Source organism: Onychomys torridus, chromosome 5, assembly GCF_903995425.1.
Source record: "Onychomys torridus chromosome 5, mOncTor1.1, whole genome shotgun sequence".
Lineage (NCBI taxonomy): Eukaryota > Metazoa > Chordata > Mammalia > Rodentia > Cricetidae > Onychomys > Onychomys torridus.
Genome location: NC_050447.1, coordinates 52,901,843 through 52,917,919, shown reverse-complemented (window position 1 = coordinate 52,917,919; position 16,077 = coordinate 52,901,843).

Sequence of the window (16,077 nt, the reverse complement as noted above, 5' to 3'; positions counted from 1 at the left end):
CTTTTTTCAGTGCTGGGCTCAACAATTCATGCTCCCACAGTCCCTCCTCCTTCTCAACAACTGGATCATATCAGCATTGTTTGTAATAGCCAGAACCTGAAAACAACCTAGATGCCCTTCTACTGAAGAATGGATAAAGAAAATATGGTACATATACACAATGGAGTACTACTCAGCAGAGAAAAACAATGACATCATGAGGTTTGCAGGCAAATGGATGGATCTAGAGAAAAATCATCCTGAGTGAGGTAACCCAGACTCAGAAAGACAAACATGGTATGTACTCACTCATAGGAGGATACTAGATGTAAAACAAAGATGACTAGACTGCTACACAACTCCAGGGAGGCTACCTAGAAAATGAGACCCTAGGAAAGACACAGGGATCACCCAATGACAGAGAAATGGATGAGATCTACATGAACAACCTGGATGACAGTGGGAGAAATGAAGGGCAAGGTTTGAGGGAAGGGAAGCTTGGGGGAGCAGGAGATCCCAGCTGGATCAGGAACAGAAAAGGAGAACAAGGAATAACAGACCATGATAAATGAGGACCACATGAGAACAGGAGTGGGCAGAGTGCTGGAGAGGTCCCCTGAGGTCCACAGTGATGCATCCTCTGTAGACTGCTGCCAGTGGTCGAGAGAAAGCCTGATTTGACCTAGTCTGGTGATCAGATGGCCAAACACCCTGACAGCCGGGCTGGAATTCTCATCCAGTGACTGATGGAAGTGGATGCAGAGATCCTCAGCCAGGCCCCAGGTGGAGCTCCATGTGTCCAGTTGTCGAGAATGTTTTATTCTTTATGTCACATACCCATGACTGGTCTAAGGAACCTTTCTAGTTAGTTGGTCAGATTTGGGGCCTAGCCAGTTAGTTTCTTATTTAAATCATATTGAATGGTGTATATTAGACTATATGAGTTCCTTCTGAAACTGTTTCACTGCTGTTTAACTGAACCAGAGTTTCTATGCTGTGTTATCATGATTCTGCCCGTGGTTTACATGTAGAAACTTCCTTCAAAGAAAAATTGAGAATAATCTGCCCCCTCACAATGATGTTGATGATGAAGAATGGAAGACAAAATTGAACACTCCTGTTTCACAAAGTGAATACTTTCTCTTGTAGTCAAAAGGCCCCAGCAGACTGGGGCACTGTGGTAAAGCATACAAACTTGATGCTCAGCTATCCTCCACAATTTCTTTATAGACAGACTCTCCACAGTCTACTGTTCAGTTTCTGTGGTCATTTCAGGTTGGTTCATTTCATGTATGGTGGCTGATTCTTTCTAAGGTATTGTGGAATAATCTTATGAAGATGTGTAACTCATTTTGGTTTAATAAAGAGCTGAGTGATCAATAGCCAGGCAGAGTTTCCAGGACCAAAGGATACTGGGAAGAAAGAAGGGTAGAGTCATGAGGAGATGCCAAGGATACAGAGAAAGCAGCATGGGCTTTACAAAACAAAGATAATTGAGACACACTGAAGAATACAAATTAAAAGATAATGGGCTAATTTAGGTTATAAAAATGAGTTAGAAACAAGCCTAAGCCATGGGCCAAGCTTTCATAATTAATAAGAAGTCTTTTTGTTGTTATTTGGCAGCTGCAGGTGGTACAGAAATATCTACCTACATTAAGGAGTAAGTTAAAACTAAACTTCTTACAAAGGAAAAGAATTTTAACATTCTATGGGAAACTTTCAATCATAGAAAATCAATGCTGTCCCATCCTACAGTTTATAAAAATGGAAACTTGATCATGTATTAGCATAAAAACCTTCATGACGTGAACCTAACTAATAGATGGTAGGTCTGGTGTGCAGCAAGGTGCCTCAGACTATATTATAGTCAGTTACCAGCACATTTGACTGTATTCTCATGAAAGGCTAAAGGTCAAAATATTTCAAGTCCATATGTTAGTCTATATATGAGTACTTCTGAGATCTATGCTATGGTAAACACTATTGTATTGAATAAAACACGTGGTGTCTATTTCCCTTAAGAATTGTGCCAGACCGGAGATAACTTTCTAAATATAACACCAGTAGCACAGACACTGAGAGAAACAATCAATCAATGGGACCTGTTGAAACTGAGAAGCTTTTGTAGAGGAAAGGACACAGTCAACAAGACAAAGCGACAGCCTACAGAAAGGGAAAAGGTCTTCACCAACCCCACATCTGACAGAGGGCTGATGTCCAAAATATATAAAGAACTCAAGAAATTAGACATCAAAATGCCCAACAGTCCAATTAAGAAATGGACTGTAGAACTAAATAGAGAATTCTCAGCAGAGGAAGTTCAAATGGCCGAAAGACATTTAAGGAATTGCTCAACATCCCTAATTATCCGGGAAATGCAAATCAAAACAACTCTGAGATACCACCTTACACCTGTCAGAATGGCTAAGATCAACAGCACAGAAGACAGCTTATGCTGGAGAGGATGTGGAGCAAGGGGAACTCTCCTCCACTGCTGGTGGTAATGCAAGCTTGTACAGCCACTTTGAAAATCAATATGGTGCTTCCTTAGTAAATTGGGAATCCATCTCCCCCAGCTGTAGCACTCTTGGGCATATACCCAAGGAATGCTCAATCATACCACAAGGGCATTTGCTCAGCTATGTTCATATCAGCATTGTTTGTAATAGCCAGAACCTGGAAACAACCTAGATACCCTTCTACTGAAGAATGGATGAAGAAAATATGGTATATATACACAATGGAGTACTACTCAGCAGAGAAAAACAATGACATCATGAAGTTTGCAGGCAAATGGATGGATCTAGAAAAAATCATCCTGAGTGAGGTAACCCAGACTCAGAAGGACAAACATGGTATGTACTCACTCATAGTAGGATACTAGATGTAAAACAAAGATGACTAGACTGCTACACAACTCCAGGGAGGCTACCTAGAAAATGGGACCCTAGGAAAGACACAGGGATCACCCAATGACAGAGAAATGGATGAGATCTACATGAACAACCTGGATGACAGTGGGAGAAATGAAGGGCAAGGTTTGAGGGAAAGGAAGCTTAGGGGAGCAGGAGATCCCAGCTGGATCAAGAACAGAAAGGGAGAATAAGGAATAATAATCATGATAAATGAAGACCACATGAGAACAGGAATAGGCAGAGTGCTGGAGAGGTCCTCAGAAATCCACAATGATATGTCCTCTGTAGATTGCTGGCAATGGTTGAGAGAAAGCCTGATCTGACCTAGTCTGGTGATCAGATGGCTAAACACCCTAACAGTCGTGCTGAAACTCTCATCCAATAACTGATGGAAGTGGATGCAGAGATCCTCAGTCAGGCCCCAGGTCGAGCTCCAGGAGTCCAATTGTTGAGAAAGAACGGACTGTAAGAGTGTGAATTGTTGAGACCAAGATTGGAAAAGCACAGGGACAAATAGCCAAACAAATGGAAGCACATGAATTATGAACTAAAGGCTGTGGAGCTCCCACCTGGATCAGGCCTCTGGATAAGTGAGACAATTGAATAGCTTGAACTGTTTGGAAGACACCCAGGCTGTGGGACCAGGATCTGTCCTTAGTGCCTGAGCTGGCTGTTTGGAACCTTGGGCTTACACAGAGACACTTTGCTCAGCCTGGAAGGAGGGGACTGGACCTGCCTGTCTTGAATCTACCAGGTTTAAATGAATCCCCAGGGGAGTCTTGGCCCTGGAGGAGATGGGAATGGAGGGGAGGGGCTGGGGGGAAGGTGGAGGCGGGGACAGGAGGGGGAGGACAGGGGAACCCATGGCTGATGTGTAAAATTAAAACACAAATATAATAAATAAAAAAAAAAAGAATTGTGCCATTTATACTACTCTTGGGCACATACTCAAAGGGCTCTACATTCTAGTGTAGAGATACTTGCTCATCCACTTTTATTGCTGATCTAATCATAATAGGAGGAGTTTGGAAACAGCTTAGATGTACATGAATTGATGAATGAATACACAATTAAATATTATTCAGTTGTTAAAAAATAAATTATGAAATTTACAGCTAGATGGATGGAACCAGAACAAAACCTCCTGTGTGAAGTAACTTAGAACTTAAAGAAAAATATTGTATGTTTTCTCTTGTATGAGGATATTAGCTTTTTTCTCTTTCTTTTTCTATTATTAAGAAATTTTCTATTCATTTACATACTAACCACAGATCCCCTCCCCTCCCTCCTCCTGTCCCCAGCCTTCCCTCCCAACGCATCCCCCATTCCCACCTCTTTCAAGTCAAGGCCTCCCATGGGGAATCACCAGAGCCTGGCACACTCAGTTGAGGCAGATCCAAGCCCCTCCCGCTGTATCAAGGTTGTGTAAGGCTTCCTATCATGGGGTGTGGGCTCCAAAATGCCAGTTCATGCATCAGGGACTGCCTGGGGCTCCTTAAGTGGATGAAGCTACAGCACTGTATGGCCTAGTTCAGCCCCATGGAGGCTCCAGAGCTATTGGTGCACAGTTAATAAGTTCCCACTAGTTTGGTTTGATATTAGCTTTTAAACTTTCAATATGTGTGCTGTGCTACATTCTGAATAATCATAGAGGTTTAGATTCCTAGTAAGGGTCAAGTGGAAAGGAAAGGATCTCCAAAGGAAGGGAAAATAGAATACATTGTTATGAGATAAAGGGGAAACTAAAATAGGACTAATTAGGGGGACACTGAGAGATAAGAAAAAAGGAGGAAATATGCGAAGGGACAACTAACACTAAAGGCCATTTGGAAAAGCATGTGGAAACTATCGTGGAAGCTTCCTAAACATACATGATAAATATACATGAAAGGAATCTAATAGAATCACCATATAGTAGGGAAAAACAATGCTACAAGTAGACAGTTTATGGCACCAAGTAAACCTTGATGCCAGAAATGAGTTAATTTTGTTGAAATGTTGGCCAAAGAGGTCCCAAGGAAGCCCCAAACATCACAGACTATTACCAAGGTTTCTATTCCTCTCCACAGTCTCATGGTAAGGCCCTATTGCTGAGGACAACACTAAAGAAGTTGAGTAGGTGCTTAAATAGAAGCTCCACCCCTACTAAATAGCCTTCATGGCACTGAAGGTACTCTATATGCTTTCACAAGAGAAATATCACCCAGCTACAAACCCTGCAACTTACAACAGTGACCTGCCCGCAAGATATACTGATGCAATAGTGGAACAAATGCCATTTTCTGATTGGATTTAAGGCCCACTCTATGAGATGGAACCCATATCTGACACTGGTTATGCTGTCGGGAACTTGAGACTGGATAGGTCATGGGCCTAGGGGGAAATCTAATGCCATTATTCAGCTAAAGGGACATAGCAGTAAAATGATTCCTAGTGAAATAAATGACATATGTACGCTATACCCATAGATCAGTCAAACTTCATCAGAGAAGATTTTTCTTGAAGCATGTAAAAACTAATACAGACACCCACAACTGGACAATGTATAGAGAGTGAGAGATCTTAGAGGACTCAATCATAAATGGGATGTTTTCATCAAATGTCTTCCCTCAGGGCTCAGGAATCTATGTGGAAGAGGAAGCAGAAAAACTGTAAGAGCCAAAGGTGATGGGTAGTCCAAGGAAAGCTGTCTTCCAGGCACAACAGGACTTATACACATATTAACTCACAGAGACTATGGCAGCACACATGAGACCTACACAGGTTCAAGAGAGATGGGATCCCAACTCTAGCAGCAGGCAGTGGATATGGGGGACCATCACTAAACTAGAAGCTATCTGCCACTGATACCCACTAGCAAGGAGAAAAATCAGTTTTCTCCAATGGAGTGCCATATCAACCATATCCAGATCAAATCCCATGCCCTAGAGCAGTTTGCCAACAAAAATAATGAACTTCATGGCTTGTTTTGTAGGCTTTTTCTTTCTTTCTTTCTTTTTTTTTTGTTTTTGGTTTGGGGGATTTTTTTTGTCTTATTCATCTTTTGTTTATTTGTTTTTTGATTTTTATTTTGGTATTTGTATGGGTTCTTTTTGAAAGAGAGAACATAAAGTTGAATGGGTAGGGAAATAAGGAGGATATAGAAGGAGTTGGAGGAAAAGAAAACATGATTGAAATATATTGTCTGAAAAATTTTTTTACGTAAAATGTCTTATAATTTTAAAACGGTATAACATAATTAAAAACAATAGTACAAGAATAGACATTAGGGCTAGAATAGTTCCTAAGCTATAACAGAAGAGAATGAAGGAGCAAGGCTTTATTTCAATTTCCTTGTTGGCTTAGTTTCTGTTTTGGCAGGAAGGAAGAAAATAGAATTGAAATTGGAAAAAATATATGCAAGTTAATCAAAATGTGCATGACTTGTGTTGTGACAAGAGTCCCTAGCCTGGCACCACCAAAATGTACTGGAGATGACTGGAGAAGAAAGCCAAGTAGATAAGATGGTGTTAATTAATGGAGCCTGAATAATTGAGGCAGAATACCAGACTCAGCATTTGAATTTCCACAGGCAAAAAGAGCTACTGTAGAATTCTCAGCCAGGAGATGACAAGAAAACTGCTTTGGGAAATCAATTAAGGAATGGTATTTGTTATGGGCTAGAGATTGAGAAGGCAGTCAGAGGGGACCCCAGGGTTTTGCTCTCTTCTATTACTGAGAGCTTGGTTATGGAAAAGGACTCTGGAGAGGCAGAGAGTGGTCCTTTTCTGTCTGCATTTCATACTTGGAACCCCTTTATTATCTAGGGTTTCTATTGCTATAACAAGCACCATGACCAAAAAACACTTGGGAAGCAAAGAGTTTATTTTATTTACACTTTCATATTGTAGTCAGTCACCAGAGGCAATTGGGACAGGAACTCAAGCAGGGCAGGAAGCTGTAGGCAGGAGCTGATGCAGAGGTTGTGAAAGGGTGCTGCTTACTGGTTTGCTCTCCATAGCTTGCTCAGCCTGCTTTTTCAGACACCCAGGACCACCAGCCCTGGGATGTCACTGTGTACAGTGATCTGGGATATCCCACATCAGTTAATCAAGAGAATCCATTACAGGCTTGCTTACAAGCCAATCTGATGGGGTTATTCTTTCCATTGAGGTTCCCCCTTCCCAAATGTCCGTCGCTTCATTTAAGTTGATATAACACTAGCCAACACGGACCCTCTTCTCCTTCCAGTTCCCCATGTGGCTGATGCTTTAGTTTATGCTTCTGTCATCTCTCCATGTCTGTAGACTCCCCAGTCATGCAAGCGTCTGTCTCTTCAAGTCTTCCCAGTTCTTTTTTTCTCATTTCCAATCTCATGGCCATAGCCACACTCATTGTCAAATGCATCCTATGTTTATTGTTTATTCTTGATATTTGCCCAGCTGTCCTTTCCTGCACTTCCAATTGCTTCTTGATCATTCCTGCCTGAGAATATTACACATTTTAAATTAATGTCTAAATCAATGCTGGCAGTCCAAGCCAGACTCTGCCTCTGCTACTACTCTTTCTGTTGAAAGAAATAAGATCTACTCAGTTCCAGAAGTTCAAAATCTCAGACCTTCATCTAAGGTAAGTTCTCCTTTTTTCACTTCCAGAATCATAAATATAAAAAGTAACTTCCATATTTTCATGTCCAAGCATTGTCAAGAATGGTGGAGCCTAGCTGTCTTGTCTAAATTTGATGTCTATACAAACATTTAGTGCTAATGTTGTCTTATTTGATCCCTTGACATGGCTACCAAAGCACCTCTCTGTACATTTTTCTGCTTGACTTCAAAACCCTTCCCACAGTGAATGACCTCATGGCAAGCCTTTTCAGAGTTTTAGGCAATAGTCCCAAAGTCTTAGTATTATACTGTCCCCATGCATGGTTTTATTTATGTACTAAATCTCTATGCAACTATCCATTCCTTTGCTTGGTTTCTTAGGCACAAATCTCACATTTCTCTTTTTGTTTATACAGCTCCACTTTTATCCATGAAGATTTTCCATAAGCTTCCAGTAGGAAATCACTGTATTTCTTGGAGCCCTAAGGCAAATGTATTTTTTAAGCTTTATTTTGCAATTCATTTGTGTAAGCTTCATTTGATCACTTGATAAGCTTCTTGTAGGCAGGAAGGTGTCTTGTGACCTTTGCTCCAGCACGCTTGGGACACCACTGACAGTATCATAGCTGAAAAGAAAAGAATCCAAAGATAAGTTCAAACCTGATGAAATGTCTTACTTGACATTCACAGAATCAAATACAAAGAAAAGGCTGGAAATTGAGACAATTGGTGAAACTGAGTCAGCATGGCCATCTTTTAACTCTTATTTGGTAACTAGGTAATTTGTGAGGATATAATATGATTGGTGTTAGTTAAGAGAATATCCTTACTTAAAACCTTCACAATAGTCATTGTTACTATTTCAGTAATATTATTTATTCCTTTGCCATATGTGGCTTAGCAGAGCTCTGAGTTTTCTGTAATAAACAAAACACAGAAGATTCTGCTTCATTCTCTTCTCAAGAACTTTTGTTTTATTTTGTGTAGGAGGAAAATAATGTTAGCCTAAGTGGCTTATTTCAAAACATATGTGTGCAGCAGTGATTCTCTTTCTCTGTCTCACTGGAACCAAGGAGACTTCAGCCTGACATAGTCCAAGGTCTGCTTTGTGTGATAGTAATGCTGCCTGACTGTACACGGCAAATTCAGGCAGCGGTCCTGCTCCCTAGTTGTTCAGGAGTCTGTAATTTTCAAATCTTCTGTGTTTCTGGTAATGATTTAGCAAGTCAAACAACTTAGTTTAAAAACTATCTGGGTCATCTTACCCTTGCTGGACTTACAGAATGATTACCACCCAACAAACAAATAAAAAACAAACTGAAACAAAAAAACAAAACAAAACAACAACAAAAGAGACAAACAAGAACAACCATGAATAAATAAATAGAAAGACAGAAGGAAGGAAGGAAAGGGAGGGAGGGAGGGAGGGAGGGAGGGAGGAAGGAAAGAAGGAAGGAAGGAAGGAAGGAAGGAAGGAAGGAAGGAAGGAAGGAAGGAAGCAAAGAAGGAAGGACTGCTTGAGCAATGTCATGCAGGCCATGTAAATATGAACGTAAATAGAAGATATGTGCTTCATAGAGCAAGGACTTCAGGAATTTACAAAATTTTAAGTCTGTATTCTAGAAAGAGTTACCACCTCCCAGATTCTCAGTATAGCTTCTTAAAACAAGGCATCCCTGTCACAAGATGGCAATTTACAGCACAGTGACAAAAATTAGCCAAGTAGTCAAGCTCCTTTCTAAAGAGAAGTAATATATCCTTAAATAAGTCTGGTAGCTCTCCTGGCATTATCTGTATCCTAACAACACCAGGGTATGTAAACAGAATATTACTGATGGATGACTCAGTTTCAGAGGATAAACACATGCTTTGCTATTAAAAATTGTGGAATTTTAAGTACGACTGCAGGCCCTTGAGAAACAATGCAGAGTGACAATGCGTTTTAGAGACTGTCACTTAAAGATGAAATAATAATTAGAAATAGTAAAGGGGGCAACCAGAAATAAAAGGAACAATTTTTGTTGAATAAGAATCAGCTGGAACACAGGCTTAAATGACTCAGAGCCCTACAGTTATTAACTCTCCTCTACTACTTTCCATTTGTGAGTAAATGCTAATTATCTCTTTGTACATGTTTTCTGAAGTGCATAATCAGTAAACTACCAATTGAGCTTTCACAAACAAATGACCGTAGTAGTGATCCCTAAAAGGGCTTTAGAAGAGGAAGTTGAACTGGTGAAGGCAAACAATGTTGCTACAAGAAGAGGCACATGACACAGAAACTATTTCACAAGTGCATTCCTGAAGAAGAGACGTTCAAAGTGACGTTCACTATAACACTGTTTGGAAAGTGTGATAAAAATAGTTACTCTAGTTTCCTGTGTCAAATCTCATATTTAAGGTAAAAATAACCTTTTTCTAAGCAAGGTTAGCAAGCTAACAGAACTTGATTATAAAGGAAGAGTTGGCCCCTAAATATAAAAATGGAAGGTATGTCACATGCAAAATAATATTGCCTTATGGATTTAGAAAAATCCTCGAAATTTCCAATTGAACAAACAAGTGAGAAACAAAAATCCATACAGAACTATAAAAGATGATGTAGTTGAAAGTTTTTTTGTGTCCCTGCCTGCTGGCAGTCAGGACAAATCTCTCCCACTTGTGTCTCCCAAGTAAACACACAAAGGCTTATATTAATTATAACTGCATGGCCATTGCTCAAGCCTTTTGATAGCTAGCTCTTATATCTTAAATTAGCCCATAACTATTAATCTATATATTGCCACATGTTCTGTGACTTTACCTGTGTCCCATTACATGTTGCTCCTTGGGCGGCTCCCTGGTATTTCCTCCCCTTCTTCCTGTCTCTTTGATTTCCTGCCTGCCTCTAAGCTGCCTTGCCATAGGCCAAATGGCTTTATTTATCAACCAATGAGAGCAACACATATTCACAGCATACAGAAAGAGTCCCACACCACTTCCCCTTTTCTTGAACACAGTAAAATTACATATAATAAAACAGTTACCAAGCAACAATTATAGTTATAATATCTAGTCTATATGTATTTGGCAAACTTAAAGAAGATATTCTATCTATCCTCTATTTGTGAGTCTAAGGTTTCATATCTACCTTATCTCTTATTATATCCAAGAAAAACCATAATTATAACTAATTAGTCTTCAACTACATCAAAGACCTCAGAAGGATATAATATTAGCTAAGTAAACAGAAAGAGCATTGTAAGCAACTTCCAAAAATCTAGAAGCACAGAGACATCTGGCTGCCTAGATAGTCTCCTAAATTTCCTGTGTAACTTTGGGGTATCCATCCTCAGCCATATAGGCCTAGAATCTCTCAAGATGGTAGATGAGGGAATAAGAAGTATATGACAGTTGCAAGAACAATGAAAGAGTGTGCTCTATGGAGGTTAGCCATACTCAGTTTGTGGACCAGTTCTGGACTTAATACTGTCATTTATTTATTGTAAAATAAGAAAGATCATCATGTCTTTAGATGGAGAAGAAAATAGTCATCTCCTAGAGTTTCCATATGGTAGACAGCAGTACAGCCTACTTTTATTCAAGCTGGAAACTTCGTTACAAGTCTTGCCTTCTCTTTTCATTTCTCCTCAACATTCAAATAATACTAAATCTGCTCATTCCATCTTGTTGTGGCCTAAATGGGAAATGTCAATCATAGGCTCACACATTTGATCATTTGGTGCCCAGCTGTTGGCACTGTTTGCAAAGGTTGTAGAACCATTGCAAAGTGGAGGCTTGCTAGAGGAGGAGGGTCGCCATAGGTAGGTCCTGAGGCCATTTTATATCAGCTTTGCTTGCTACACACTGTGCATCCTGAGTATAGATGCAATGTGACCTGCTAGCCTTCCTTCTGCTAACATCCATCCCTTGACTGTTTCCATAGCTTCATTGCCATGATTGACCATATATTCCCTGGAGCTATAAACATATGTAGCATAGAGTTTCAAATGGTAAAAGAGCTAGAAACCATGATAGATCATGAAGGCTATTTGATGACCCATTGACTCTAAGTGGAAGCTTATGTGAAGTCTCCTCTAATGGCAAGGAACCCTGAAAACATGGCAATGGATGGGTCTTGGAGTTGCTCTCCCAATTTTATCCAAAGCTGTACAGCTTTTAACTATTCTCTATTGTCAGCTTTTCTTAAATTCTTTTTTGAGAAAAGGGTTCGATTCTTAAGAACAAAATGAGACACAATTACACAGTCTGAAAAATCATGTGTCCAATCTGTAATGTTAAAGATGACACATTGTCTTTCTGAGGCAAGAGGAGAGCACAGCCTCTAGACTTCCAAGCTTCTTTCCAAGTGCCGTCAGGAAATGGGCACTCAAGCCTAGCAAAGAGGGGGAATGAGCCATGCTGAGAAAGACTGTCAGAGTGGCCACTACAGTAAAAATGCTCTCTTCCAAGCTCTAGCTCCATACTCAGCCACACCTTCCCTAGAATACAGTGATGTCTGTAGAGAAAATCTGCAGCACCTCTTCTTTGTTGCCCTCAGCCAAGCAGTTTCAGAAGCAGGGGCAGACTGTTGTGCTGGCAAAGTAGACTTCTAACAGAGTATTCAGCATGCCACATAATCTACCTTAAATAACAGATAGCTCTTAGGAAGAAAGGCAGACCCTCCTCCTCCCAGTTTACATATTCTAGAGCACAGTTTGCAACTCCCTGCATAGTTAAGTGCTGTATTGCTTCATGGAGACCCAGCAATGGCCTGTGGTGGCTGAGTGAAGCCAGGCCCTATCTTCCTTAGCGAAGGCAATAATTTAGGAGGACCACATGATAGGTGCTCATGTGGAATTTGCCAGAGCTGTCTTATCATCTCTTAGAAACTGTAGACCTTGACCATGATCTCATGCTCCTTGGATGTTCTTTAAAAGCCTAGTACAGGTAATATTTGCTCTGCAGCCTTTACCCTCAGGTACCCTCAGGTCTTGAGAGGTATGGACATTACTTGAATTCTGTTAGTGGAGAATTCCCTTTGAATCACCAAAACTTGAAAGCAATTGCGAGGTAAAAGCTGGTTAGAGTTGTGAGACTATTCTGTGGTATTTCTGTTGATGGAAGTTGAAATATACTGGCCGTAAATAGACTAAAAAGCACTGTCTGCTCCATCGATGAGTTGGATTAGGGCAAATGCAGAGTTTACAGCAGGCCATTTTGGAAACAATATGCTTTTTGATGCTGTGACTGCTTTCTATTAAGTCTCTTGTTCATTAGTCTATTTTATATCAGACTAGATTTCTTTTCACTGTTTTATTGAACTCCTTACATCTCACTTTACTAACAGCCACCTCAGGAAGTAATTCATTGCTGAGATTCAGGAATGACTACATTGGATCACTAATTAGACATCCTGGGAAACAAATGAGGAACAGACTGTGAAAGCCTGCTCTGGCAGGAGTGGCGGGACGTTTCTTATTCTTTTATTCGAGATGCAGCATTCTTTCCCCCTGGCTGCTTCACCAAGGAGGGGCAACTTAAACAAGATCTAACGTTTACTCGAAACCAATAGTTTACAGTAAAGGGTTCCTAGGATAAATGCAGGCTTACTGGTAAATATTGGTTTAATCTTCAGGGAAAATTAAAAGCTTGTGGTTTTGGACTGACGGCAGAAAGCAAACGCAAAAGGACTATGCCGAGGTTGCTAAAATCCCTGCTCTCTTCCAGCTCCAGGCAAGAGGACCAGAAAACACTCGCTCATTTTCTCCCAAGCACAGAATTATCCCAAACCTAGGAAGGCTGAGTAAAACTCCATCAACCTCTCTCAGTGCTTTCCTTAAAGCTGCTGCATATTAAGTTTTCCTCATAACTTACCCACCCAAGGGCCTATTAGAATAGAAATCACAGTAATTTGCATTACTGTATGTGGAGGCTGTGTCTTATAAACTGAGCATAATAGTATGCTGTGTGGCTCCAGTTATTGCCGAATTATAGTTCACGTGGGCATGTTTAGCCTAGGAGTGTTAAGTTGCTTTCTTTCACATAGACTTTTGTTGGAGCTCTTAAAAACATTTTTACTGATCATGGCTTGCTAATTGTGCTTGTCTTGTTCAATTCTCCCATCATAAATAAGAGCCGTGTTTCCTATCAGAGTCTCATTTCTTCTACTGTGGCCTTTCCACTTTCTTTCTCTGGAGTCCCTTGACTTCTTCAGAACAAATGCAAACTAGGGCACGGGCTTCGCAAATTCACACATTTTAAACGGGATTCTCCTCTGATGTCCCAGAAGCAAGGGCTATCCAACCCCTAAGGCTGCTCCTTTTTCCCTGGCTCTCTCAGACCGCAGAGAAGAAAAGCAGAACAACCCTCAATGATGGGCACACAGACCCTGTGTCAAGATTTGGGCTTTGAGATTAGCTCTTCCTTCCCTGAAGCTGTGCTTGTATCCAGTGAGGAGTGTTGCAAAACTGGTGTGGTGCAGCACTGTGTCACAAGCTGTGGTTTTCTTTTCTGGACGTTATATCTAGATTCCATCCTGGTGTGTGGGAGGTCAAGCTAAGTGCTTTGCCTGGCTTGTGCTGCTTCTGTACATGTAAGATGCAAAAGTATCCATGGAGTTAAGGATAGAGTGTCAGTGAAAAAGTGAGAGGTAGTCAAAAACAAACTTAGAAAAAAAATCTTGACTGATTTTTTTTTTTTTTTTAACCACTGAAAGGTGCAAATAGGGCTGTCTGGTAAAGCAAAAATAATATTTGCATCGTGTTTCCTGTATACAAATTGTTCAGAATGTGGTATCCTGGTGCTTCTATACAGCCCTGTGTTCTTTTAACTTTGCTACTTTTGTATGTAAATAAACTCGTTGTTGACATTACTGTTTCACAGCTTTAGAGTAGGAAAAGGAATGATTTTTCTTAAATTTTTCCACTCTCTAAAAAAACGGCATAGTGAAAACTATACAGCAGAGAAAGCAGGGTGGCCACTTCTTCCTGTTCAGTTTTGACAAGAACTAAAACAAAGCTGTGAAGGAAGTGCTATTTCCCCAAAACTCTTGGTAGCAAATAGCTTGGTTTTGTTAAAGAGGACACCTCTGTGGCTGATGCACAGGAATGCACAGGAAGGCAGCTATGCGGAAGTTGTATTTCTGGGGTGTAAGCTGTTGTAGAGGACATTGGAGTCATGTAAAGATTTTATTTTCAGGGCATAACCTGTTCAAGCCAAGCACAAGAACGTTTTTGAGATATTCTCAAGGACTCAAACACTAAATATGAAGAGTGCTCCAAAAGATATGACAATGTCACTTTCGGTGTAGAAAGTCAGAAAAGTTAGGAAGAGTAACATCCAGTCCAACTGTGGCACCCAGGCATGAGGGACTGGGTGACTCTCCAAAGAAAAGACATTGGTGTGGTTCTTTGACTGTCAGGGGACAGGGTGTGGTGACCAGCAGAACATCTGTGTGTCTGCCTTCATGCAGACAGTGAACCCACTGGATTACAAAGGTGAAACACAGACTGAGTACTTACCACAAGCCAATTGCTGTCCCATAGAGATAGTATTTAGTTATAAGGAGGGTGGGAAGCATGATTTCAAAAGAAATCACGTCATTACTATTTACTGATTGTGACTAGGAAACTAATATTAGCCTAGATAATTCCATGGGGCTGCTCCCACCTGCTGACATGTTCTAGCCACCACGGCTTTTGTGGTTCTGCCCCACCCCCTACCATCTCTAGAGAGGAAGGAATATTTATAAAGAACTCAGTTAAGAACTAAAAGAACATAAACAAACTAAAGAAGGAAATCAGAGAAGGGTGATGACCAAAACCATCATTTTCTGTGAAGGAAAGTTTAATAGAAATTACAGCATTTCTTGGGGGAAAAGACTCAAGTTTTGAACTTGCTAAGTTCAAGTTGCTTGAAAGAGACCTTTATTTCTAATACCAAGCTGTAATTAATGCTCTTTCTTTTCTGGTACCTTTCATTTGAAACAATCCCAGGCCCTGGAGGGAATTTTGAGTTTATGGGAAGTTTGAAGAAATTTGTTATAGAATTTAGTACGTTTTGTTGCTACTCTTGCTTCATCTCACTATAATTACTTCCTGGAAACGATGCCCACCTTCCCCTTTGGAAAGGACACTCCCCACTTTCCCTGCCTTTCCATGTTCCCTCCCTCCCTCCCTCTACTCCTCTCCTCTTCCCTTTTTGCTCTTTCATTTTCTCTTTTGACTTGTTCTTTTCTTCTCTTTCCTATTCCTTTTTAATCCCTTGATTCTCCATCTTCCTTACCTAGATTCTTCCCTTCCTCCATCCTTGTCCTATACTTCAATGAGCAAGCACACTGGCCCTGTACTCAGCAGTGCTTACATCCTGTAGGCATTTGAAGACTTCAGGGGTAAGTTCTCAGCAAAGACTTCACATTTGCTGGTCTGCTTCTTTTTGAAGTTGGAGATCCTCTTTGGGAAGGGTTCTAGAAGGAAATATGCTCCAGATATCTGGCAACATTTTCATGCTGAACTTGAAAGGAACATGCACCACTCTCTGTGGCTCTCGAGAGAAGGCTTGAAGGCTTTAATAGCTGCCCATTTAAGAGATTGTAAAGAGGCTCATTGGAAGAA